Source organism: Anser anser (assembly GCF_964211835.1).
Source record: "Anser anser genome assembly, chromosome: 15".
Lineage (NCBI taxonomy): Eukaryota > Metazoa > Chordata > Aves > Anseriformes > Anatidae > Anser > Anser anser.
Window position 1 is genome coordinate 3,138,020 of NC_139736.1, and position 21,619 is coordinate 3,159,638.

Genomic DNA, 21,619 nt, shown 5'->3' on the forward strand with positions numbered 1-21,619 from the left:
CCCACCAACCCCGCAAAATCCCCTCGGCACCCCTAACCTTTCACTCTCCCCGTAGAGCCAGGCGTGCACTGCCGACCTGAGAGCCCCCATCCTGCTCCGTGCCTCAGTTTCCCCAAAGCGACCCCAGGAGCGGTGCCAACGATCCGGTGGGATGCGGGGACGTGGTGGCACCGGGCACGGGGGTCTGCGGGCACCCAGCCCCCTGCTCCCACTGCCCTGCTTCGTAAGAAAGGATCCGGAGCTGGAGAGAGGAGCCCGGGTGCCCCGCCAGGCCGCGGCCCTCGTGCTGCGTGCCGCAGCCCCACGCCTGGCTCCGTCGCGCGGTCCCGACAGCCAGCGAGGGCGGCTGGCGCTCGGCGGCGCGGGTACCTGCTGTTTGAATGTCAACACCTCATTTATACATCTTGATTGGCTCTCATCAGCCATGCTGCGTTACACCTGATTGCTCCGAGCCGGCGCGGGGTGCCAGACTGCAGCGCGTAATTTCATTTAATTGGCCCTCCATCCCAAGCAAAATAGAGGAATAAAGAAACAATAAAGCAAACACCCCCCCCCAAAAAAAAAACCATTAAAACCGCTGCATTTTTAGGGTTCTTTTCCTGTTGCAAACGGAGGGGCAGGAGGGGGATGCGGGGTGGCTGTGGAAATCCCCTCCCCGTGGTGCCGGTCCCCGCGCGATGCTTTGCCAGCCCGCGGGCTCCCTGTGCCCGCTCTCCCCCTCGGCCCGTGGCAAGCCCGCCGCGTGTGTCACGCTCGCCTGTGCTCCTTCTCCCGCACGTTCTAGCAAACCACTGAGGCTGAAATTTCAATTAAGAAGGAGAAATAATTACCCGCCGCTCCACATTTCCTCTAAAATGGTAGCCAATGCCAGCAAGCCGAGTCATCGCCTCCCGCCGCGTCCTGGCGCGGAGCGGCGGGCTGGCATCCCGGTGACATTTTCAGGATAATGCCGGCCAGCGGCCGCTTGCTGGTGGCCACTGACACGGGGCCCGAGCCCACGGGCCCGTGGGGGGCACCTCAGGCTCCCCCCGCCCCCAGCTCTGCTTTGATTTACCCCGCTAACGGCCCAGCCACCCCATTTCTTGTGTCGTTTTATTGTGGCGCAGGCAGAAATAAAAGGGGAGCGAGGCTCAACAGGAACAGACCTCAGTGGGGTTGTAAGGGGCACAAAGCCCTTTCGGGGAGGCCGCAGCATCCCACAAGTGTTCCTCTTCGTCAGCCAGCCCGTAACGGCTGGGGTAGCCCCAAATCCGAGGCACGACCCCACTGCACGTCCCCCTGGTCCAGCCCCGGCCAGCACAGCCCGAGATGCAAATGCGAACCCTAAGCAGAGACAGATGCCGGCCGATGCACAGCAGGCTCCACCATCACCGATGATGAAAGCAGGGGCCTGAGGCTGTATGCACCTCGAAGGGCAGCGGTTCCCACCCCACGTGCAGCACCCCTGGCCTCGAGCCCCCCCTGCTCCAGCCCAAATGCCCCCCGGGCACAGAGCAGCAGGAAGCACGGCCTGGCGGGTGCTGAGCCCAGCGCAGGGGGTGCTCAGCGGGCGGAGGTGCTGGGGAAACGGGTGCTCCCCACACCCAGACAGACACAAACACGCCGCTGCCCAGCAGCTCGGCGGTAATCTGCTTGTGCTATCATGTGCTCCGGTAGCCGTACCTTGAGTGAATAGTAATTACGCTCCGGCAGCACCGGCTGCCCAAGGAGCTCAGCGCGTGCTGCAAGGATTAACTGCGTAACGAGCTGGGGTGGCGGGCTTGGTGCCCCCCGAACGGGAGCCACCCTTCGTGGTGATCTGTGCCAGCACCGCAGAGACCCAGCGGTTTTATCCTGTGTGACCAACGGGGACGGGGGCACGTCCCCTGCAGGTCCCCACGCTCCTCTTCCCCTAAGCCTGAGGCTGGAGCGGGGACAAAGGCGAGGGCTGGGAGCCCCGTGACCCCCGAGGCAGGAGCCGCAGGAGCCCCGGGCAGCGATCACAAGAGAGGAAAGCAGCAACCTCAGGCTGCAGATTAACCTCGTGCTGCAGACGCGGAGGCAGGAACCTCCCGGGGCTCAGCATCTTGCTGGAGACCACACAGGGAGCCCGCAGCCGCCACCACCACACGGGGACAGGTCTGCGGCGCCCGGAGCCCCCGGGGGACCCCAGCAGGGCCACAACCTGGACGGAAAGCGGGGTGAACCACGCGTTCAGCCCCCTCGTCCCACATCCACACGAGCCCGGTGCTTGCTGAGGGGCTGCCACGCTGCGGGAAGCGGCGGCGAGGCTCCGGGCGAGTTTCGGTGCGCTTCCCTTGACTCGATTCCCAGCTCGGCGTGGAGGAGACCTGAATTGGCCGGCAGCCACGGCGCTCAGCTCTTCGTGTCCCTCCAGCTAGACACATTCCTCAGCACTGCAGCTAAGTGCAGCGCAGCCTCCGAGGCCTTCACCCCTCCTTCAATGATAATTTATGCCCCCTGACCCAGCTCCCCCTTTTAAATCAGGCTGATCAATAGAGAAATCAGACAATCCTTTTAAGAAACTATCTCATCTGATCCTTCCAGCTAATGATCCCTGCTCTCCTCAGGGCTGCTTGCAGATACGTAGCACGCGCTGCTGGGGGAAGCAGCAGGGAGAGGGGGGGGAGGAGAGCCAAAGAGCCAAATTCGGTTTTTACCCAGCTGATGCAAAACCAGCAGCGGCACTCCCGGCCTGCAGGGGTGTCAAAGCAGAAATGCCAACCCTGGGCTTTCCAAACAACGTCACGCCTTCAGCCCTTGTCCCTTGTGGGACTCCCAGTTCAACCCGTTATAAAAGCTGCGGGGACTGGGACCTGCTGCCGAGGAGAGGCTGAGCCGGCTGGGAAGAAGCGGGCGCAGTGCCCGGCACAGCACCTCTGCTCGGAAGTGCTTGGGAAGAGAAAGGCTCGGCAAATTTATACAGCCGAGCCTCCAGAAGGGCTTTATTGACGACGGCTGCATTTCTATTTAACTGGCAAAGTAACAGGGTTAACCAGCGGAGAGGGAAGCATCAGAGAACGCTTTAAGTCTTCAAAGTAAATCAGCTCCTGGAACAAACGCTCTCGGTAGCCAAATGTCCCCTTCTCCTTTGTGTGCGCAGGGCTTTTGACATTTATTACGCCGCCGGAGAGCCACCCGCAGGAACCGTGCCTTTCTCTCATCTCAGGGCCGCTTCTCACCCCGGTGCGCTCCTACCGGGCTGCACCCCGTGCCAGCCGCCTGCCGTGGGGCCGCTCCATCCCCGTGCCCCCGTCCCCTTTGGGACCTCACCCCGGGGGTGACGCCGGAGACAGGACGTGGCCGGGGGCTCGGCACCCTCGGAGCGGCTCCGACGTCCCCGTCACCGCTGCCGCTGCCACCCGTGCCCCGTGTCCCAGCCCCGGCTGCGGGGCCAGGCAGCGAGCAGGCGAGGCAGGAGGCGAAGGCAGCGGAGCCGTGCCGCAGCGCACCGCGGCGCAGGTCCTGCCACAGCAGTCACAGTGAATTACAGGGTATTAGAGCCCCGCGCCGCGCCGCTCGCGCAGCAGCAGTCACGGTGAAGGACATGCTATGATAGGACTACGCTCTCCTCCGGAGAATACAGTCGCCGGGCTGGTGAAAGGTGGCGGTATTAGCAGGAGCTGTAGATCCTCTAGCACTGGTCATGGCGAAGGACACGCTGGTACAGAGTGCTGGGGTTTAGGCACGAAGGACGCGGCACATGGGGACGGCCGTGCCTCGCAGCAAGCCGGGGGACAGACCACGGGGTGCCCGTGTGCTCGCCAGCCAGCGGCCACAGACATTTTAAATTAGCCTTTCCTCCTGCATTTAGCACCTCATTTCCATTCACCCTCTCCACCTGGGAGCCTGGGTGATGGGAGCCGAGGTGGCCCAGCTTGGACGGGACCCGGGGATGCCAGGGAGCGTCCCCGGCACACAGGACACGTGCGGTGCCCGACCTGCCCTCCACAAAACCTGCACGTTGGCGAAGACTGGGAATGGGCAGAGGCTCCCTGACACTAAATGTCCCTCCCCACCGCAGCACGAGCCCTGAGTGCAAATTTTCGTCGCTGCCGTAAATGCGGCAGGAGCGGTGTCCCCTGGTGAGGCATCGAGCGGTGACTAAGAGGAGATGACAATGAAGAGGAGGAAGCAAGGTCTGACTGCAAGGCAACAAACCGAACCCCGGATCGGCCTCAAAGGGATTTACCAAGGACGTTCCCCCCCAAAACAAGCCGGAGCCGTGCAGCCAGGCTTGCACTGGCCAGGCTTGGCTTTGCACTTCTAGCGTGGGCTCCGTTTGGGTGGAAATCCCGTAAATGCCCCGGGGAAGGGGAGAAAGGCTTCCCTGCATCAGGACGCCAGGACAGAGCTCAAGCCTCTTTGGCAAAGTACACGCAGAGCCTGCTGCACGGCCCCTGCAGATAAATCTACCCCGCTGAAATGTTCTCAGTGGTAAATGTGATAGAAATCGTGAACGACTTGACAGATCTACGCGTATTTACGGTGCTTTGGCACCGGGGATACAACCAGTGGTGATTTTTTGCTCTGATCCACCACCTGGGTGTAATGCAGCCGCAACGAACCCATCCGAACGCCTCTGGTTTCAACCAAGGCAGGGATCCAGCGAATTCCCCACAGGGCCGGAGCAAGACTTTGGGCCAAATTAATCTCCGACGGCTCTCCATCAACTTCACGGAGTTACGACCACAATTTGGCCCGTTCCTGCGACGTAAATCTGTTCGTTCTCCTCCCAAACAGTCCAACGATGGCCACTTAACTGCGCTAAGTTAGCGCAGGAGAGGGACGCATCCTTCGGGAGGGATCTCGGTGGGTACCGCGCCAGCCGTTCCCGTTTTTATTTCCTTCGCTGCCTGGGATAAAACGCGAGCGAGGCGGTGTCTGGTGGGTCTGGAAGGAAGCAGGAATTTCCTTCTGCCCTTCCCAGCCTTTTGATAGGCAGGTGGGGATGCGAGCAGGAATAACTCAATCAAGACAGCGCAATTTTTAATTACTTGGTGGATCCCTTCACCGGCTGATCGCCTTGGAGACAAAAGGGAAGACTCCTTTAAGACTTGTGTGTGCCTGGTACTCTGAGCCTCCCCTTTTCACCAGCGGATCTTTGGTCTTGAGAGCTGCACAAAAGGAAGAATTCCTTGATCTTATGCCTTGCCTTTTGCTAAGGCACATGAGGGGGAGCTGGCTTAGTGTTTTTTTGTTGTTTTGGTTTTGTTTTTTAAGGATTTCTTTCTGGTTTTTTTTTTTTTTTTTTTTTTTTGGAGAACACTAGACCTCCTCCCCCAAAACGCACACGGAGAGGGGTGGGAAAAGGAAGGGGAAAAAAAAAAAAAAAAAAAAAAGGGAAAAAATAAAAAGGAAGAGGCGGGGGGTGAAAAAAAAAAATAAAAATCCCTCAAACCAAAGGCCGCGGAGCATTTCTCCCTGCTCTGTCGACACCTCCTGCCCATCCCGCTCCATCCCCAAGGGGAGGGAGTTGAAAGGTTCAAGCTACATCAAGCGGTGAGTAATGCAGCGGGAGGCTCCCGCGCGCTGCTCGGGGCCAGGCTCTCGCCCCCTGCAATTGCTCCCCAGCCCGCGGCGGCTGCGCGGGGGCCGGGGCAGAGCCCCCCCCCCCCCCCCATTGCTCCCCCCCTTCCAAGTGCAAGTGCGATGCAGGAACTTCACAGGCGGTGACTGACACTACAATTATCGATTGTCGGCTGCGAAGGCTTGCTCTCGCCTCCCCCCCCCTCTTCTCACTTGTTTTCTTATGTGCAGCAGAGTGCCAGCCTTCAGAGACTGCTGCTGTAAAAGGCTCGGATTGACGGGGTGTCAAGATATCCACTGCCCGTGGCTGCTCACGCTGCCTTGCAGGGGGAGCGGGAGCGCGCTGCTCCAGCTGCTGGAGCTCGGTGATCTCCCAAATCCAGAAAGGAGCCCCCCCTGCTCCCTCCTCCAGTGAGACGCTCTCGAGCCACCGGCAGCTTTTCCAGCCTCAGCCCGGATCTCGGATGCTGGGCTGGAGGAGAAGCCGTGAGCCATGACAGCGGGGGTCTGCCTGCCCAAAAGGAAGGTGCCCGGGACGATCGCCGCATCGCAGTGCCCGTCTCGGGAGGGCGAGAGGTGTCTGGGCCAGCCGAGGTCACTCGGCGAGGCAAGGACGGGGACAGCAGCCACAGGCACCGAGCTCCCTGCCCGCACACGCTGGTAAACCTCCAAAGTCATCAAAAGCAATCGGAGCTCTGGCACCGGAGCAGGTTTTGGCCCTGGCACCGCGCGGGCTCGGAATTAATGGATGGGACTTGCTCGGGCAAAAGCTGCAGAAAGACCGGGCGCATCCGCTGCTGTTGGCACCGAGGGCATGGAGGGACCGGAGCAGGGGCTTTCCTGGCAAAGACGGGCAAAGCAGCAGCTCCAGGTGCCCTCCCAGGTCCTCCGCTGAAGGTTGGATGCCACCTCGGGCCCCCCATCCCCCTGTCCCTTGCTTGGCCAGCCACCCCATTGCAAAATGGGGACGGTGACCTGCCCAAGGAGGGTGTTGCAAAGCCCGGTGGCATCTCGGGATCACCGCTAAGTGCGACGCAACGGAACCAGAGGCCTGAAATTAAAGCTGTTGGTGTCGACACCTGGCGATGGGAGGACTGGGACTGATGACGGAGAGCCTGCAGCTCCTGGTGCATCGCTGCCAGGGGCAGCGCACGGCTCCTGGGGAGATCAGCTGCCCAGGGGAACTGCTTGGCCTCCCCGCGTGTCCCCCGCCACAGAGCATCCCCAGCGCTCTCCTTTTCCTCCATGGAAATCCCAACACAGCTGCAAAAGGTTTCCAGGCCTGGGAGGGGGACAGGGGGGCAGCAAGGACCTGTCCCCAGCAGCTTTCCGCTAAAACCTGGGGACAGCCCCCACCGCCCTGCGGTCACGAAGAAGCTGCCACCCAACGGGACCCAGCACAGGGAGCGGGGGGTGATGAGACCCCATCACGGGGCAGCCCCATCTGCAGGGCCCCCAGCCCGTCCCCATCCCAAATTGCTGGGCGGTGGAAACGGCAGGAGGAGGGGGGGACTCTCACCTCTCCCACCTGGCACCCCGGGCGTGCAGAGGGGCCGCGCGGCTTTGGCACGACGCCTGTCCCCTCCGGGCGACACTGGGGCTGCAGACAGCACCCTCGGGTCCCCATGGGCCACGCATCGCTCCCTCTGCACGAAGCAGGCTCACAACCCACCCCCCCGAGCCCTAACCCCCCCGGGGCTCCCCGCTATTGCCTCAGGCCCCAGCAGGATCCGTCCCGCAGCCCGGGGGTCCTGCGCAGACGACAGCCACCCGCAGCCAGGCTGCAGCGCTCCCCCCACGCCGGCTCCGGGGGGGTCTCATCGCTTCCTTGGGCACAGCGCATCCGTCAGCAGCCACCGAGCCCACCCTGGGGAGCCCGGCATGGGGGGGGGCCAGGGGTCCTTACCTGCCCAGAGCCATGGGGGGGTGACAGGGGGACGGCATCGCACCCAGCCCCGGCGCAGCCAGCCGCATGCCGGCCCCCCCAAAGCAAGAAAACAGCGTGCGGCACGAATAACAAAAGCAGCGATCAGTAAAGGCTCTCCCAAGAGGCCGTAAGTTCTTCAATTAGAGCTCTCATTATAGGAACGAGAAACTCTGTCTTCTGTGCGGCTAACACTTTTTTTTTTTCCCCTCTCTTTTAAAGAAAAAAGGGAGGGAGGGAGAGGAAGGCTGCATCTCTAATGCAACAGACAGGTCTGCCGAGATTCACTTTGGCTCTTATTTTGACTTTCATCTAAAAGAGCTGCCCTGGGAATCCATTAAGTCCAATTTAAATCGGCTCTCCGCCCTCACGGCTTCTCCCCGCCTTCGCCACCACCCCCCCCCCCCCCCGGCTCCCTTCTCCCCCTCGGATGCAAACAAACACAAAAGCGAGGCCACGCAGGGCGAGCAGCGAAGGGCAGCCACCGAAGGGCAGCCACCGAAGGGCAGCCACCGAAGGGCAGCCACCGAAGGGCACCCCCGGCGCGGGTCCGGAGCCTCTCCCCGGGGACCGCAGCGCTCCCCGGGAGGTCGCTTCCATCTCCATCTCCATCTCCATCCCCGTTTCCGCACAAATAAACGCCCTCCCGGAGAACCCCCCGGCCACGCTCCGCTACCTCCCCGACCCCACCAGCACCGCCGACGCCTTCGGGTGGCCGGGAGATGCCAGCACCCTCTTGCTCTCCCCGTCCCCACGCGCCCCCCGTCTCCCCCCCCCCACGCGCACGCACGGGCGCATTTTCATCTCGTTTTATTCTTTTCCCGTACGCTCAGCCGGCTCCATTAAAGCAAACTTCCCCCGGCTATAACCACGCGCTTCGCCCCGGGTTTTTCCCCCCCGCGGGTGGCACGCTCGCAGGATCATTTCTTCGCCTTCTCAAGCCTCACCCCCCCCTCCCACCCCAGCCCGCAGACGCACGCACACACGCAGCCGGCGAGCGGGCGAGGGACAGACCCCTCGGCTTTCATCTACGACACAGTCATTCAAGCTCCGCTTCTGTCGTATAAGCAGTTTTCCAGCTCCCCCCGCCCCCTGCAACACACACGCTCTGCATTGCATCCTATTCATATGTTTTCAATCATTGCCATTTCGGTATTTAAAACAAAAGCGCACATGCCCCCCCCCAACCTCCCCCCTCACCGGCACGCTCCGGTTCGGAGAAGCGAGCCCCCCCTCGCCGGGCTTGTCAGCCCTTGGCTGGTTTGTTTGTTTATTAATGTCGGCGGACGATTTCGGTATAAATTTGCCGTGGGAGAAAGGGAGCGGGAGGGGACGTGGAAGTCCCGCTGCGGGGCTTTCCGAACGCACAACCAGATGTGCGAGCCCCGTGATCGCTCGCCTGTCTGCTAGACCCCACTGCTCCTGCCCCGCCAGCCCGCTGCCCACCGAAGGGAAGAAAGAAAATAGATCGAGTTCTCACGTGCAGACAGCGGCGGGGGCAGGCAGGCGCCTGGCCGCGGTGGCACCGCAACTTTTGGAAGTCTAGCGGCGTGCACGCCGCCAGCTCCCGCAGGAAAAGCAGCCCCCCCTCCCCTCAAAGCCTCCCCCCTGCCCGGTTTTTATTTTAACTTCAGGAGAAGTCGGAGGCAGGACGAGCAAAACGCACCCGTCTCCTCCCCGCGCAGAGGCACGAACATCCCGAGCCTCAGCCCCCTAGCTTTGTTCCGACACCCATCCATCGGCAAGTCAGTGGGGTTTCTGGACCGGTTGCAGATTTCTTTATTACTTCCAGCGAAGCAAAGCAGCCCCCTCCCCTGCGGGCGCCGCGGGCAGGACACACACACGCACACGGACACCCCCCCCCCCCGCAAACTCCGCGGTGCCAGCGCCGTGCATCCATTCGGTCGCCGCGGCACACGAGTTGCACAAGGGAAAAATAAACCCCGGAGAAAGCCCCGTCCGCGCAACACCCCCCCCCCCCGCCTCCAATCCTGCTGCAGCTTCGATAAAAAGACAGAAAAAGGCAAAAAGCACAAAGATGTAGCTTGCAACAATACCTGCGATGTTCCTTGCTCTCTCCTCTCTCTCCTGCTGTCTCTCTCTCCTCCTCTTCCAGAACACAGTAGCCAGATTAGATCCTTAGAAAAAAAAATGTGAGAAATAGCACAATTCTCTTTTTTTCCTCTTTTTTTTTTTTTCCTTTTTTTTTTTTTTTTTCGCTTCCCTTCTCAGCAGCCCTTCTGAGCTCCTTCACTAACCATTATTCATAGACCACTAGGGGATATAAGGTAATTAGAAACGGCCCTATAGCATCCAGCCTGAAAATGTAATGCCAGCGGTAGGAGTGGTGGAGGGCTCTGGCTGCGGGCGGCTCCAGCAGACAGGAGAAAGTGCTCGGTGGAGCTAGGGACGAGGTGAGAAGTGGGGTGGAGGAGAGGGCGAGCGGCCACCGTGCCGCTGGCTGGCCCCGCAGAGACGCGGCCGGCGGCGGGCAGGGTGGCCAGGGACGCCGAGGGGTTTGTTTGGGTTCGGGGGATTTTTTTTTTTTTATTATTATTATTATTATTTTATTTTTTTTTTTTGGAGCGGGTCGCCGGCTTGCCGTGCCCGTGCGAGCTGCGCTGGGTCTGTGTGCGCGTGTGTGTGCGTGTGCGTGTGTGTGTTTGTGCCAGGAATAGCAATCAGCAGAGGCAGCACACAGAGCGCAAAAATGCCATCATGCAGGGTCAACAGAAAGCTGCAGACATTTTTTTTTTTTTTTCCCCTCTTTTTTTTTTTTTTTTTTGTAGGCTTAATCCTCTGGAGCGGGGGAGAGCGAAAAGGAGGAGGCTGCTGCCTCCTTTATAGTTTTGATTTTTTTCCTCTTCCAGCCTCGCAGGATCAGATTAAACCCCCCCCGCTTCCCCTACGTGTCCCCCCCCCTTCTCCCCGGCCCCGCAGCGGGGCGATGCTGGGTTAGGTGGGCTCGCACGGCAGCGGGGATGGGGAGAAAAGGAGAGGGGGGGGCTGGAGGCAGCGCGGGGGGTGGAGGCAAATGAACAAATCGCACCTGCAGCTCTCGGCGCGGCACAGCCAGCTGCAGCCGACCGACAGGAAAAATACAGGCTGCCGGCGCCGCGCATCTGCGGGGATTTAGGTGCGCGCTGCCCGGCCGATTTGGGGTCGGCGGCAGCTCGTCGCTGGGCAGGATTGCTTTTTTTGGGGTGCTTTCAGGCTGGGGAGGAAAGGGAGAGCGTAACAAAGAGCCGTCCTTCCCCGCACGCCGCTTTATTTGCCAAAGGGGAAATAAAACCCGGAGCGGAGGCGAGGAGGGGGGACGGACCCCAGGTGGGGGGTAAGCACGGCGTGGGTGGCCCCAGCACCCCGGGGTGCAGCCCCGCGTGCTCCTGCTTTGGCTAAAAGGGTGCAAACGCTCAGCCCTGCTCCGGGCTGCGCCGCTCTAATTGAGGCACAGCCGTTCACCTTGATAGCGCAGCGCGGCACGCGGGGGGCTGGAGAGCTATTTGATCCGCTTCCAAGGTGCTGCCTTCCCGTTCAACCCCTTGCTCTTGAAGGATGGATACCAGGCCCTCTCTTTTCCCTGTTAATTACTCGAGATACCGTGGATCAAGCTGCAAAATAGACCGAAATCCTCCTAAGGGGACCCTGCGGCTGACGAAGCAGACCGCTTGCTCTCGTCTCCCCAGCCCCAGCCCCGAAGCTCAAACCCCACAGCGTGCTCGAGGCCACCCCGGCCTGCCCACGCGCGCCTCTCCGCAGGACGGGAACGCGAGCTGGGACCTCAGGGCTCTCCGGGGGCTGGGTGCTTATCCCCAGAACCACCAACCCCAAAGCCATCACAGGGAATTGCACCGCCACCATTCGGCACTGTGGGCTGCAACCGCAACCCTGCCCGCCCAGTAAAACCCAGTACAACCCAGTACAACCCAGTAAAAAAGCCGGGGCGGGATGTACCCAACAGGCAGCAGCCCCGGCTGCTCCTGTGGGATGGAGAGGAGACCGAAGGACTTGGAAGTTGTACACCACAGTCCCGCCAATTCGGCGAGCCGGTGCAGCCCGGTCGCGTTTGAAATCCCCGGCTCCTGGGATCCCGTGGTTTTGGGAAAATCTCAGCCTCGTGTTTCTGAAACCCTGGCTTCGCCGTGTCAAGGAGTAAGGTGGAAACCGTAAGCCCCCGCGAGCCCCGTATGCAAATGAAATCGCCACCGAACGCTTCGTGCGCTACACGCTGTGATTTTTTCCGGCGGCTCTGGAGCTCCGCGGCTGCGACGGACGGTTTCACAAAGGCCGATTTGGGGATTTCTCAGCCCTTCCGAGGTGGCGGTGCCAGCGTCGTCCCCGTTCGCGCGCGTGACACGCTGCGTCTGCCTCGGCCTGACCCCGCCGCGCCCGACCATCGCCTACCAGAGCAATTAATGCCGCTCGTTAAACCCTCCGAGCTCCTGGAGGATGCCGCTGCGTGGCTGTGCCGAAGGGAAAGTTTCTTTTTGGCAAAATCCGGCACAAAGCCCGTGCCGTGAGCGCCGGGTACGGCCCTCGTGCCCCTCGCACCTGGCGCCTGCCTCCGAGGAGCAAATCTCGCCCTGCAGAGCCGGCACGGAGCGGCGCGGAAAAGCCTCTCCCCGGCGCCCGCCCGCACGCGCGGAGGGCAGGGCTCACCTTGCCGAGAAAAGTCGGAGGCTTCCCTGGAAGCAACCCCCCTGCCGGGGGGGCTAAAAAAAAATGACTCATTGCCGTGTCATTTCTGGAGCTGCTAAAACAAAGGCGCTCCGGCTCCGGCGGTGTCTCGCCACGGCGACCTACAAAGATAAGGCTTCCTCCCGCTCCTCCTCCTCCTCCCGGTGGGAAAAATGAGTCCCAGCCCTGGCCCTGCTGGGCTCCGCTGGCCCCGCAGCTCCGTGGTTTCCATGTGGGATGCGTTTGGTTGCTCTCCACCATCCGAGCCCCTGCAGCCAGCTCTTGGTCCCCACCACCCGGTGCTGGGACTGCGCCCTGCGCCCCCTGCTCTTGGCTCCTGGTGCGCGGGGACCCCGCGTCCCCTCCTCCAGCTCTCACCCAGTGCCACGCACCAGCTCCGAGCGGATCCGATGGATTTCCATCTCCTAACTTCGCCCTTCGGGCTATTTCTAATGAGCTTCCCGGCGTTTCGAAAAAAAAAAACCTTCATCTGGCAGCGTGGTAGCTCTCGGGACAGTTGCGCCTACAAGGATGCTCCAGCTCCATCATATCGTGGTCACCCAGGGGTGCAACGGCACCTTGCTCCGCACACTGGCACTGCCTGGTGCTTGGGATGAAGCCATGAGACCCTTTTCCCTCCCTCCCGAGCTGCCCCCATTACACTCAGGCTTTTGGGGCCTCGAAAAACACATTGTCCTGGTGCCCGCACTGCCACGACGTTCACCAGTGTGCAGCAGCATCGCCCTAGGCAAGGAGCCACCAAATTTGCCAGTGTCCCCCCAGCCATGCCATCCCCTCGTTGTCCCCGTGTCCCCATCCCAAACCTCCCAGCAGCTTCATCCGCCCCCAAGCTTGTCCCTTCTGTTGGGAGAGGAATCGTGAGCTCGGCTTTCTGCTCCTCTGGTGTTTTAATGAGTTTCTGGGTGCCTAGCACATCGCTGCTGCACGCCACGACCCCTCCAACACCGTCGTGCTCCCTCGGCGTGCCGAAACCCCTCATCTCGAAGGCTTTCCGTGGTGGGAGAGCGGCGATTATTTCCCTCAAAAGGTCTCTTATAATGGAAACCATCTCTCCATCCCTCCTCGGCCTCCTCCCGCCGTGACCCAGGCTCCGTGGAGAGGAGCTCTGCTCCGAGGCAGCGCCGTGTTTCCATGGAAAGAGTGAATAGCCGAGTCTTCCCAGCGGTTTATTAGAATTCCTTTTACTTCGATGGAGAGTTTTAGAGCAAAGTAAAAAGGCTTTAATGTGGGGCTAATGGAGCCCCTGGGAAGTGCAGGAAGGAAATCTCCCCTGGAGAAGAGGAGGCGTGAGGAGAGGGAGGGCAACATTCAAGACAAATTCCTGGACAGGTTGAAATTTTTTGCAGAAGCCATCTCAGGCAGCGAGAAATGGAAATGAATGTTTGTTTTATTTTTAACAGATGTTACAAAAGACCTGCCAGTAATTCAGCGAACGATGCAAAACCTAGATCCCACTCACTTTTCCCGGCATGTCTTCCATTCCCTCCCTCTCCTGCTCTGTAAGAATGCTTATTTGCATTTAACATATCATATTTAAAAAAATATATTAAGCAATAAAATAACAATCTGAAGCCACTTCATTTCCTCTTTCCCTAAGGCTTTGGTTTCAGTTTAAGCCCTTGGTTGTAGCAGCTATTAATTGTTTTTAATAAATTTCCCTGTCTCCTCCCATTTCCCAAGCCCGTAGCCTCGCCACCGTGGCGGTTGCCCTCTTTGCCTTTCCCCTGGCCCGTTTTCTCCTTGCTCTTGCCCTGCTCCGAGGGCCTCGACAGCTCTTGACTCTGCGAAGTGTTGGGAGCACAACAACCACCGCTCCCTGCCCGGGGAGACCCAGCGGAAAATCCAGGTCTTGGCTGCGGGGAGGAGCTGGGGAGGTGGCGAGGGGAGGAGGAGCCGGGCTCCCCCTGCTCTGACCGCTTTGCATGTCCTAAAAATGGGGGGCAGACTTCAGGTGCTGTGCGAGCTGACATGGATGTGCCACTCGTGGGGGGACAGGCGGTGCTGAGCCCCCCCCAGCATCACGCAGAGGCTGACTCCAGCTCTGCAGCACCCACCCACCTGTGCAGGTTCCCTGGGAGAAACAGCACAGGATTTGGCCGGCCAGCGGCCAGCTTTGAAGGGGACCTAAACCCAAATGTGATGCCAGGGCGGTATTTTGGGGGGAAAGGGTGAAATATGGCGCTGGTGGTGCACACAAAAACGGAGCCGGGAAGACGGCACCGGGGCAGAGGAGCTGAAAGCAGTGCGAGCAACACCATGCCCTGAATGTGTGCCCTGAATGTCTCAGTGTGCCAGGTCTCCTAAAAATTAGCCAGTTTGCCAGCTCCGGGTTTAACCTTTGAGGACAGTTTGACCTTTGACGACGAAACACAAGCCGCAACGCGCCCGCTTTTAATGCCTAACCACAGAAAACTGCTCCTCTCCTCCCCGTACCCCTGAAAGAGCAAGGTCCTGCAGAAAGCTGCGGGCAGGAGCCCTGGGTACCCTGCCTGCCCGGCGGATGTTGCCCAAGCGAGGGGGAATCGGGCTGATTTTCTGTCCCATTTCCCTTTGGCTCCCCTGCACGCACAGCCCAAGCTGGGTGCCCCCCAGCCTCGTGCCATATTCGAGCCGCGGCGATGCCTCGTCTGCAGGATCCCGAGCTGGGAAGGAGGAGACGGGCTCCGGAAAGCAGCTACGGGGCAGCACGGCTACACACAGGGGTGCCTTTGCGCCCTTCACGAATCCTCAACTCAAATTTCCAGGCAGAAAATGGCATCCATGTGCAGCTCCAGGTGACGGGGGAAAGCTGGCTGCTTTCGCTGAGCTTCCTCCTCTTCCCGTTACGATCCTGCACCTGGTTAGCAACCGTCGGAAAGAGGTTAATCACAGCCCTTAAATCAGGAACCTTGTTGCGGTATGCTCGGGATGCACATCTGTGCTCTCCACGGCTCCTCCCCGGCGGCATTTGGGAGAAGGCGCCATGCCAAAAAAAACCCCGCAAACGAGCCCAGTTCCCCCCTAAAGGAGCGACGAGCATCCCAGCGCGTGGCACCCCGCTAAATCCCGGCCCCACGGCTGCGGGTTGGAGGGGTCCTGGTTCCTGCGACGTTGGCACAGCCGGGATGTTGCAGAAAATGCTTTTCAAGGGTTGGGTTTTTTCTGGCCGTGATGGAGGGGCGGAGGTGTCAGCATCCGTGGGGAACAATCCGGACTCGGCGCTCTTAGCAGGGCTCCTGCAACCGGCAGCCACCTGGCTCTGCTGCTCGTGTTCAAGCGTTGCAAAGCCCGGCCTGGCCTCGCTATTTCTAGATTCGTCCCAGGGGATCACCCTGCTCTCCCCGTTTTGGGAAAAACAAGCGTTTCTGAGCACCGCAGCTCTTCCGAGGAGAGCCCAGCTGGTGCTCGGCAGCGCTCACCGGCGGGGACGGAGGCTTTCACGCGCGTGCACGCACACGCACGTGCGCAGCCGGGAAAATGGAGAGGAATTGATCCTGGAGGCTAAATCTCTTTTGTTCTAGCCCCGTTCCTGTAACTGGATCTCCCCAGGTCTCGGCGCAGCGGATCGCATCGCTTTTCATGCCTTCTCCCGGTGCCAGCTTGTCACATTCCCCCGCCGGCGGCGGGGAGGGGACGCGCGAGGGGCAGCGCTGCTCACGGCGCTTGTTTACCTCGCGGCCGCTCACGAGGGGCGCACGGCGGTAATGAGCAGAAGCCGAGAGGGAGCGGATTGCAAATCCACGGCATGAGACCACCCCCAGCTCGCAGGCTGCCCCTTTTTAACGAGGTGCCCCCGTTCTCCTCCCCGCAGGGCCCCCCACCGTGCCCCGACAGGCTCCTGCCTTTCCCCGGTGCCTCGTTTGGGCTGCAGAAATGCTGATTCACGGAGCCCAGCACGGGCAGCACCGGGGAGGCGGGCGAGGAGCCCCGGCTGAGGCTGCTGCCTCTGCACCGTGCCGCCCGCGTGCTCCCGGCCTCCCCGGGCACTTTCGCACCGGTGATTAGCGCCAACGCCGCGACGCAAAGACGCTGCAGATTAATCTGCTCTGCGCTTTGCCTAGCGCCTCTTACCCAGCGGCTCTCAGAAGCGGTAATTCATGCCCCCAGAGAGCGAGCCCGCCGGTTTTATCCCCCTTCTGCATGGGGGAAAGCCAGGTTAAAGGATTTACGCGACGTGCCCGGGACCATGCAGCGAGCGGCTGGGACACCACGGTGGGGACGGGGACGTCCCCAGGTTCGGTGGCCGCGGGGAGGGAGCGAGGTGCGGGAGGTGAGGCGGGTGGCTGTGCCCAGGGGATTGTTTGGCTTTCCAAGAGGAGCTGGCTGCCTCGTGTCAGAGCAATGGGGTGTGCACCCCGGTGGCACCCCAGCCCCCAAAGCCACACCACGGGCACTGCGACGTGGCGGCCGTGGGCACGCCGCGAACCCGCCTGCTGAGCCTCACCTCCGCCCTCCTGCCAGCGCCGTGCATCTGGTGCCTTGCCTCTGCCTGAGTGCACAAGTCCGGCAGCCCCTGCCTGCCACAGGCCTGGAATCGGAGACAGCAAAATGATGCTTTTTTGGGGCAGGCTGTGGCGATGGGGTTCCCAGCAACCTGGGGTAGGCAAAAGTCCTTCAAAAGGAGGAATCGGATGCCCGAGCATCAAGTCCGGCTCCCTTCTCTCTAGGGCGACCACGACACCCTGCAGAAGAGCTCAGGAAAACACATCCAACCTACTTTAATCCATCCTGCCCGTTCAGACGCATTCAGCATCCCTCCTTCCTCCTCCCTGGGGCCGCGTTTCACCCTGAAGTCACCCGCATTTCTGCCATGGATGCGGTGATGGGAACGCTTTGGGACATCCCGGGCTGAGCAGCGCGACGTGACGCAGACGCTCCTCACACTCCTCCCCACGCTGTGGCCATCTAGGTTGGCTCAGCACCGCTCAGCCCAAGCAGGACCCAGCCTGGAGCAGGTCATGCAGGAAGCAAGAGCTGGTGAGCCAGGCAGCAAGGCCAATGCCTCCCCGTGCTCTCTCCGTGCCTCTGCGAGCTGCAGTGGCCGGGGGACAACAGGGCATGGGCAGAACAACCCTGGCCACTGCCGCCTGCAGCACAGAGGCTCAGACCTAAAACCACCTTTCCCTTCATCGCCCTCGTGCTTTGCAGGGCTGTGTTTAAGCCGTGCCGCTCCCCTGATCCCCTGTGCACGGGTGACCGCCTGCCCGCAGCTGGCGCGGGTTCCTCTCGGCTCCCGGGGCTTCTGAATAGATTTCCACCATGCAAATGTGAAGGCCCCAGTGGGTTTGAATAGGAGCCCTTGAGGTATTATCTCAGCAGTGCCTCGAGGCAACCACCTGAATCCTTCCACGACTCGCCGGCCTGCTGCACAAACCCGAAATGTCTCCGGCGGCGGGGGATTACGGGCAGAAGAGGCTCCCGGGGACCCCGCAGACGGGCGCGCCGCTGCCAGCCGTGCACACCCAGCCCTTGGAAAACAAGGCATGGTAATGCCAAGACACCCAGGCAGGAAACCGAGCTGAAGTTTTCACATTAATCATATCAAGCTCTATTCTTTTTCATCTATTTCAAGGCGAGTCAAAAAGAGGTTCACACTCTCCCCTGGCAAACCACAGAGGATGACGTGAGCCTGTCTCTTGCATTGCAAGTAGAGTGTGTCAAGCAATTAGCAAGTAATCAGGAATTCAGATGTGGTGGGCAGGATACGATCCCTCAAAGCGCTGGCAGGAGCAGAACCCAGCCCGGAGATCCCCATCAGGCAGGGAAGGCAGCAGAGGGAGCAGGGGCTGTTGGTGAGCTGTCCTTGCGCGGACACCGTGCCAGCAGAGCCTGCTGCCACAAACCACCTCGCCTTCAGCGGGTGCTGGGGCTGAGAGGCCCCGGGCGGTCGAGCAGAGATTTCCCCTCAATCATTTCCAGCCTCAGCAAGGTGCCCAGGCCTACGCAGGGTGCTGCTCCCCCGGCGTCCCACAGACCTGCCTCCAGCACCCCTTCCCAATGCGCTCTGAGGTTGCGTCAACTCTTTTTGCTGCCCCCAGCTCCCCGCAGCCCTGCTCGCGCTCAGCACCCTCCCGACACCTCAGCTGTGCCCTGCCCAAGCCAAAATCCATGCTCAGGTGAGAGCCGGAGCGAGCCCGGCACAGCACCCACATCTCACGGCGCTGGGCACCACGGGCACAGCGCGCGGCCCCGGCACCACCGCGAGCACCCGGGTGGCGCGGCACGGGGCCGGCGGCGAGCATCCAGAAGGAGCAGGCGGGTGGCAAGGGGGACGCCTCATCTGCCAGCCGCCCCTCTCCTGCCATTGCCAAGGTAGCGCAGACAATGCTATCTGCCGGGCCGTCAGCCGGCCCTCCTCCCGCCGCCCCTTTAGCCAGAAACCTCTCCATCTGTCTCCAGATGGGGTGTTTCTACCACTCCAGTCAAACCAATTCAGAGTGGAACAATGATGCTTTGTTAACAAAACAATTTTTGTGTGTCAAGCCCTCCTTCTTGCGGTTTTTTTCCCCCCCCCGAGTCCCCAGTGGGTCAGCTTTGTGTGGCGTCCTACATTTTGTTGTTTCTTTCACATTTTAAAGGCTCCATATTTTCGTACAAAAGGTGCCTGCGGAGCAGCTTTTATCTGCGAGGCAAGATTTGACACATACGCAGATCACAATTGCGACAGGAGGTTCGTGATGTGGTGGTTAAGGGTGGTGTCAGGACCTTCAGAGTGATGAAGCATTATTTCCAGTGATTTTTGCCTCCGGGATAAAAATTAGAGCTGGTCCTACGGCTGCGTCTAAGGCTTCCGCGAGCTGCAATCACCCAGGGGCTGACGGAGGGGAAGTTTGAGGGAAGATGCGCTCGCTCTCCCCGGTGCAGGGCAGGCGTAAGCCACATCCAGCATCCCCTGGCGTGGCTGTGTGAGTACAGCCCATTTTCTCCCTTTCCTCCCCGTTACAAACCTCAGCCCCGCCGTGGCCGGTGCCCCACAGGAAGGTCCCGGGCTGCGTTTGACTTCTCCCCAGCTGCACGGGTTGGGATTTGCCCCTTTGCCCAGCAGCAGGGAGGAAATTTCCCTTTTCTCTTCTAAAGACGTCTCCGCAGCACAGGCCTCCGCGAAAAGCAGCTTTCCCTTTCCTTTCCTTTCCTTTCCTTTTTTTTTTTTTTTTTTTTTTGTGCCCTGAAGCAACAAGCACACAAACCACCTCCTGCTCTGCACACAGCCAGCAGCTCACAGCAAACAACCGACCCGCCGGCTCCAAAGCAAACAGCCTCGTGCTCCTGAGCGCAATTCCTACACAAGTGGGACTTTTCCTTCCAGCTCTTCCCCCCCTCCTTTGCAGTCCCCTCCTCCTTCCTGTCCTCAGGTAACTGCATCTTCATGGAAACACCAACACTTCCCTGAGTCACCCCCTCCTGCTCTGTGCCAACGCCTCTCTGCTTTCGAGACCGGAGCTGCGGGGACCTCCTGTGCCGTGTCCTCTCCTCCAGCCCTTCCCACCTCCGTTTGCAGCCGCCGTCCCCTGCTGTCTCCCCGCTCTGTGCTGCAGCTCCCTGCTCGCTGCCCCGAGCCCACCAGGAATGCGGGATCCCTCCCAAAATGCGCTCAGAAGGAGCCTCCTCAGCCACCTCGGCCCTCCGGGCTCAGAGCTTGTGCTGTGAGGCTCCAGAAGAAGGAATACGCTCGGAGAAGGGAGAACCAGGGTAATCCCAATCCGCATCCCAATTCCTCGTTTGGAAACTCCTCCGCAGACCGGCGCACCAGACACCGTCTCTTTTCCAAACCAGCAGCTCCGCGTGGACGGACCCTTCGCTGCAAGCTTGCTTCTGCACGGCTGCGAGCTGGGGAAGTCCGGGCGCTTCTGAGAAAGCTGCCGAGGAGGCAGAAATCTCCCTGCACGTCCAGGAAACGGCCGAGCTGCTCGCACGCCCTGCGCTCTGCGGCAGGGACCTGAAGCGTGATGGGGGGGGCAATTAGCGTCAGGGATGCAAAAACCTGGCTCTTTTGGGGCTCTGACGGAGCATCGCTGGCGCGTGCTCGATGGAGATGACTTCAATTCGCAGCAGCTCGCGGGGCCGCCAGGTCTGTCTTCGGGGAGCGTGCTCCCGCCGCCGCAGCTCGTCTCGAGCACGTTGCACGCGCCCACCAGGTGCTGAGGGCAGGTGCTGAGCAGCGGCACGGTGTCCCCTCCCCAACACCTCCCGCCGGAATCCAGCCCGGAGTCGTCTCTTCGTGAGGACTTTGAAGGAAGCGTCGTGCAGAATTAAGCCTCGGCGCTTTTTTATATGTAAAATGCCGAATTTAGCTGCTAATGGCAATTCCCAGCAGAAAAGGATGGTTAGCGGTGGCTGGGATATTTATGAACACTTTCTAAGCAAACGCTGTGAGGCAGGAAATCTGTCGGTCCTCCCGGAAAGCTCCCTGGCTGCTGGTACAGACATCTGAACGCCAAGTTTCAGCACGGCTTTTGCGTGTGGTGCTCTGCCACGCACGCGCCCCCCCGTCTCTTCATCAGCCCCTTTTTGGTGGCTGTACACGGGTGTAACCGGCCCCTGCCCGGCCCGGGAGGACAGCCAGCTCTCCATCCTTCCCCAGACGTTCAGGGGGGTCCCATCGATGGCAAACGGCCCTGGGGGTACCCGAGGGGTCTCCTCAGCTGCTCCCTCCGAAGCGGTGCGGGGCTGGCACGCGCTGTGCCCGTGCCCTGCGTTTCTGGGAGGTCCTCGCTGAGAGCACGTTGGTTTTCCCCAGCAAAGCCAGCGAAGGATCTACCCTGCGAATTTCTCTTTCCTGGGACAGAAAGCCAGCTTCGAGCAGACTGCTAGCAGCTAACTGCAAGCTCCTCAGCAGCAGCCAGGGTGAAAGCATTCCCACTCCAGATCTCCTTTTATGTCCACGGCACGTTACTCCGGTGGAGGGCTCTCTTGCTAAGAAAAGCCGTGATAACTCCCAGCCCCGTCTCCAAGGCGGGCCAGGTACGGGAGCCAGCTCCCCTGCACGCCTCCCTTGGTCCCCCTGACCAGCTGAGGTGTCCTTAATTCCTCCATCTGTCCCCTCCAGGCCCTGGCTGGCTCAGCCCTCGGTGCATGCCCGCAGCAGGCTGCAAGGCTGCTTCTCCTCCGTGAACGCTTCTCACAGGGCTTCAGGAGGAAGGCAGCCTGCTCGAGTCCCCCAGCCCGCTGCTGGGTGCTTCTGGGGCTTTCTGCTCCATGCCTCCTTTGTCCCGCACGCTGCAGGCAGCCAGACAGAAGGTTCCCACCGAAACCCACCTCTCCCCTCTGCGTTTAGCTGAGCCAAAACAAAAAACAGATGGAGAACGAAATGCTGGCAGGGTGAAGCATATGGGTTGCACTTGCAGCAGTCCTCCTGGAGCTGCGGTGTATCCCTCCTGCTGCGGGGTCCCAGAGGGTCCCGCTACCCCCCCTGCCCTGCCAAGGAGCCTGGAGGTGGAAGGGACACAGGGAGAAAAGGGAAAGCAAGAGGAGAGAGCGAGCCTGGTGTTT

The 21,619-nt window shown here is 60.7% G+C and overlaps 1 protein-coding gene across 7 annotated transcripts in view; it reads right to left on the reverse strand.

Annotated features, from left to right (window-relative positions):
- Nucleotides 1-21,619, reverse strand: part of RAI1 (retinoic acid induced 1) — a 75,145-nt gene that overhangs the window by 31,909 nt on the left and 21,617 nt on the right. For 3 of the 7 annotated variants that reach the window (XM_083799565.1, XM_083799568.1, XM_083799567.1), the window contains one exon: nt 9,511-9,591. The exons of 1 other annotated variant lie outside the window; for it this stretch is intronic. The gene's annotated coding sequence lies outside the window, so the exon portion shown is untranslated. Of the gene's footprint in view, nt 1-9,510; nt 9,592-10,502; nt 14,988-21,619 lie in introns of those variants that run through there. 3 more of the 7 variants (XM_083799563.1, XM_083799564.1, XM_083799566.1) reach the window with 3 other exon arrangements.